This window comes from Arachis ipaensis, chromosome B4 (genome assembly GCF_059453495.1).
Source record: "Arachis ipaensis isolate K30076 ecotype BB chromosome B4, ASM5945349v1, whole genome shotgun sequence".
Lineage (NCBI taxonomy): Eukaryota > Viridiplantae > Streptophyta > Magnoliopsida > Fabales > Fabaceae > Arachis > Arachis ipaensis.
Genome location: NC_142439.1, coordinates 46,052,937 through 46,058,323, shown reverse-complemented (window position 1 = coordinate 46,058,323; position 5,387 = coordinate 46,052,937). Strand labels below are relative to the sequence as shown.

Here is a 5,387-nt window from a genome sequence, read left to right as displayed (position 1 = left end):
TCCCATAAACCATGATATTCAATTGGGTTTCATACCATAATACGTTTAAGTTAATGTTTGTGCTCAAATGCTAACTTAAACTTCAATATATTTGGCCCAGAAATCCTTTCAAAAAGTGGCGTTTAAGTTGAAGTTTAAGTTTTAGTTTAAGGTTAAACTGAAACTTAAACGTGGAAATGGAAGAAAGCAACCCAGGAGTGTGAAATGTCGAACACGTTTAAGCTTCAGTTTAAGGTTAAACTGAAGCTTAAACGTGGAAATGAGAAAGCAACCCTAGAGGAGAGAAATAGTCCAACACGTTTAAGCTCCAGTTTAACCTTAAACTGGAGCTTAAACGTGGAAATGCTCCTGGTGCCTTTCTTACTTCTGGCGTTTAACCTCCAGTTTAAGGTTAAACTGGAGGTCACATGGAAATGCTTCCTGGTGAGAAATTGTGTCGAACACGTTTAAGCTCCAGTTTAAGGTTAAACTGGAGCTTAAACGTGGAAATGCTCCCTTGGTGAAATTCTCATTCTGGCGTTTAACTTCCAGTTTAAGGTTAAACTGGAGGTTAAACGCCAGTTCCAGCATTTCTTAGCCTTCATGATTCTGGCGTTTAAGCTCCAGTTTAGGCTTAAACTGGAACTTAAACTCCACATGTGATATTCAAGCTTCCTTTATTGATTTTGTTGCTTCCTTGCCTAGCCTCTTCTTCCCTGAAATCATCCAAACAATTGCATCAAAGTCTTGCAAAATTTCATGAGAAATCTTCCATTCATAGCATTTAAGTAATATAACTAAAAACTCATGGAATTTGCATCAAAATCATACTGTTTGGATGGTTCATTGCTTTGTTATTCATTTAACCATTCTTGGTTACTTTAAGCTCAAGAAAATGCATAAAACAACTAAAACTAACAGAAAAATGCTAGTGAAACTAGCCTAAGATGCCTTGGCATCACAACACCAAACTTAATATTTGCTTGTCCCTAAGCAAGTCCTGAGTTATTTGAGAAGAAAGTATGAAACAGAAAGCAATTACATTGGCTATATTAGCAAGCATTTGAAGTTTATCAAAAGGGTTTTATGCAGAAAGTTGCAGCATCACTTTTTCATTCTTATCAGGTAAGATTATCACTTTTTCATTGCATCCATCAAACACTGCTATGGCCTCTTGTTATTCTTATGTCCTTGGCACTTTTCTCTTCTTTGTTTTTCTTTTCTTTTTCTTAGAGCTCCTTTGCTCCTTGTTTGCTTAGTGTCATGTGTTGCACAAGCCTTTGGCATTTTCTTTTTCTTATCAGTGCACTACACATATCCACTCCAGGCATTTTAGTTCACATTTCTTCTTGAGACATTGGTGCCCAGCACCTCTTTGTGTGACTAAATGTTTTGTATTTAGGTTGCTCTTGATAATGGACTTTTGGTTGATAATCCCGGGTTAGTTAACCCAAGTTACCAAGTGTTGAAACACTCCTCAGAACCTATTCATCCAAGCATATCCTTAATACATAAACACCACAGGCATTTGTCTCAGAAGTTCAAACCATTGGTGCCTAGCTTATTTTCTCAATTTTTTTGCTTTTTGGTTGCCCTTTTTCAGTGGCTTTTTCTTCTTCTTTTTCTTTCTTTTTCATGGCCAAAGACATTTATTCATTAAGATCCATAGACAGTTTTCAATTTCTACACAAAAAATGATAATTCTACACTCTATTTCCAGTGATCTGACTAAACAATCAAGCATGCATACCACCACTTAATTCTACTTGATTTGTCACTAATTGAGCCAAGTTACTTTTGTTCAAACTTTTCTTTTATTTTTGGAAACAGAACAAGCATGGCAAGCATTTGTTTAAGAAGGTGAAGTTATATCCAAACATCTAGGCATTCACTTTATTCAAAGCAGTAAACAGACACTCATACTAAAAACTTCACATTCCAGAAAGATTCAACAATTACAGTTTAAACCAGAACAAGCATGCTTTTGTTTGCCTTTTAAAGAATGGTCAAGGAACACCACCACCTTGTGAAATTTCTTGTTTTCTCTTTGTTGCCAGGAAACAATTTGATTTTTCCTTCTTCTCCTAGTTGTTGCTTCATGTTCTTTCTAAGATCCTTGTTTCCTTTCCTGTAAAGAGTGATGAAGTTGCTTGCTTCTCAAGCACTTGAGTGGTTAGCTCAACTATGTATGGGCAAGTGTCTGAGTCTTAAGTTGGTGTGTGAACACCAAACTTAGTCTCCTACTTACTCCTCTGCTCTTTGAGTCCTTGAATTCTCCTTGGAATGAAGTTGCTGCTAAGGATTTTAAGCATTCCTGTGATTGCTTAGAATGGTTGTTCCTTTCATATAATTCAAAGGTTGTTGTGTTCAGTTGATCTGTGTGGTGGAACACCAAACTTAGAGTCACACATTCCCCTTTGAATTATTGATCCACGAATTCATTGTTTGGTGTGAAACACCAAACTTAATTCTTTGCAATGCACAGAAACTACTTCACCTTTTTATTGAAACAAATAAAAGAAACAGCAAGGGAGTATTACCTCAGGTTGGGTTGCCTCCCAACAAGCGCTTCTTTAACGTCATTAGCTTGACGGTTGCCCCTTGTTAGGGTGGATTGTAGTGCTTGATGTCCTCTCCTCTCACTATGAAAACGTCCCCATTTGATTCCTTCATGATTTCCAAATGTTCCATAGAAAGAACTTTCCTGATTGTGAACACTTGAGGGAGCTGGGAAGGAATGGTTTTGAGGCCAGGTGGGATTGGCAGATAATGACTTGATATCACTTTATCTCCCGGAGAGAAACCTTCAGTGGGAATTTTCTTGTTTCTCCACCCTCTTGGCAATTTCTTTACAATTCTTCCCTTTCTCTTGAGGATTTCTTCATTGACCCTTATGCCAGGAGGATCCTTCTGATCTGTTTCTATTGATTCTTGTGGCTTTAACTCGTGCAATTCTTGTTTGCCTTCCAAGGACTGTTTCAGAGTTTCAGCTGCTGGATTGCTTTCCTCCAAACACAGATGGCTACTATCATCCTTAGGCTTTTCAGATTCTGGTTCAGGCTCAGATGCAGGTTTGAAAACATTGAAAATGAGCTGTTCATCATGTATTCTCAAAATTAGCTCTCCTTGTTCTACGTCTATGAGCGCTCTAGCAGTGGCTAGAAATGGCCTTCCCAGAATGATAGGGTGTAGGTAGCTTTCCTCCATGTCCAAAATAACAAAGTCTGTGGGGAAGAAATAATTTCCCACTTTCACCAGCACATTCTCAACTACCCCTTCAGCTTGCTTCTGAGTTTTGTCAGCCAGTTGTATGATTACATCAGTGGATCTCACCTCATTCAGTTGTAGCCTCTTCATAAGAGTCAGAGGCATCACATTTATGCTAGCTCCTAGATCACAGAATCCTCTATAAATTTTTGTTTCCCCTATGATGCAGGGGATATGAAAACTTCCTGGGTCTGTTTTCCTAGAGACTATGTCCTTCTTGATGAGGGCACTGCATTCTTTGTTCATTATTACAGTTTGTCCTCCCTTCAAAACTCTTTTCTTGCTCAGTAATTCCTTTAAATACTTGATATGTGTAGGCATCTGCTGGAGAATCTCAAGAAAGGGAATATTGATATGGAGAGACTTAAATGTCTCTAAAAACCTTGAATAGGTTTTCCCTTTTTCACCTCCTCCTAACCTCTGAGGAAATGGTGCTTTTGGTTGGTATGTTTCCTGTATGCCTTTTTGCAGTTCCTTGGCTTGCTCAGTTTCACTTTCCTGCTTAGCTTCTTCCACACCTTCCTTCAAGATTTCTGGCTCCTATTCTGAGGGTCTGATTCCTTCTTCTTCTGAGACTTCCTTCAGTATGGTGATGGCCTTGCATTCTTCCCATCTCACTCCCTTTTGTTCCCCTTTAGGATTCTTTTCTGTGTCACTAGGGAACACTGCAGTTGACTTGGGGGCCTGTTGAGATAGCTCTCCTACTTGAGACTCCATCCTCTTGAGTTTTTCACCATGGTCCTTAAGGTAGATCTCACATCATCCCTAAAGCTTTTCAACTCACTTATGTCCTGACCCATGTTTGCCAGCATTCCTTCTATCCTGTTTAATTGATCTTGAAATTATTGGTTCGGATTAGGTTGGGTAGGTTGATTATTTTGGCCATGATATGATGGTTGTGAGTAAGTGTTTTGTGTGGCTTGGTATGATCTTTGGTTGGAGTTTTGGTATGTGGACTTGTTATGTTGGTTATGCTGGTTTCCCCACCCAAAGTTTGGGTGGTTTTTCCATCCTGGGTTGTAAGTGTTGGAATGTGGATCATATGGTTGCCTTTGTTGATTTCCTACATAACTGGCCTCTTCCCAATCACCTCCTTCAGTGCTTACTTCCTCTTGATCTTGTGTGTGTATTGCAGCCACTTGCTTTGTTTCTAATTTCCTGGTGAGCTCTGCTAGTTGCTTGGCAAACACCTTGTTTTGGGCTAAAATTGTATCAACATGGTTCAGCTCCATGACTCCCTTAGTGTTGTGTCTCTCTGAAGCATAGTAGTACTCATTCTCAGCCACTGTCTCAATCACTTCAATGGCTTCTTCCACAGTCTTTTTCCTGTTCAATGAACCTCCTGATGAATGGTCTACAGCCTTCCTTGATTCATAAGAAAGTCCATCATAGAAAATATGCAATTGCACCCAGTCATGGAACATGTCTGGTGGGCATTTCCTTGTCAAATCCTTGAATCTCTCCCATGCCTTGTAGAGAGTTTCACCATCTTGTTGTCTAAAGATCTGAACCTCAGATCGAAGCCTATTGACCTTTTGTGGGGGGTAGAAACGTGCCAAAAACTTGCTTTCCACCTCATCCCAGGTTGTTAGGCTCCCCCTTGGGAATGATTCCAGCCACTTAGCTGCCTTGTCCCTAAGTGAAAATGGGAACAAGAGCAGTTTATAGGTATCTTCCTGGACTCCATTGGACTTCACAGTGTCGCAAATTCTCAGGAATTTTGTGAGATGTTGGTTTGGATCTTCATTAGCACTCCCACCAAATGAACAATGATCCTCCACAAGTGATATTAGCTGTGGTTTGAGTTCAAAATTGTTGGCCTGAATGGGTGGTTTCTGAATGCTGCTACCACAATTCCCAGAGGTTGGGTTTATGTATGAACCAAGAACCCTCCTCTCAGGAATGGCATTGTTTCCATCAGCCCTCTCATGGTTGTGAACTTCTCTATCCATGTTGAGATCTAAAGCTTCCTCAAAATTGTCCTCAGATTCTCCTTCAGATTCCTCTTCTCTCAGTACTCTCTTCCCTCTTGCTTCCCTTCTAAGTCTATGAAGGGTCCTCTCTGGTTCGGTATATGGAGGAGTTGATGTCTCTCCTCTCCTACCTGTCATACAAAAACACAGCACAGGCACCAAACAAGT

The 5,387-nt window shown here is 39.9% G+C and overlaps 1 non-coding gene across 1 annotated transcript; it reads left to right on the top strand.

Annotated features, from left to right (window-relative positions):
- The first annotated feature begins 4,668 nt into the window (after nucleotides 1–4,668).
- On the top strand, nucleotides 4,669–4,772 carry LOC148567414 (small nucleolar RNA R71). Its single transcript, XR_015882989.1, has one exon. It is a non-coding gene; the product is annotated as a small nucleolar RNA R71 (small nucleolar RNA).
- Nucleotides 4,773–5,387: the final 615 nt, after the last annotated feature.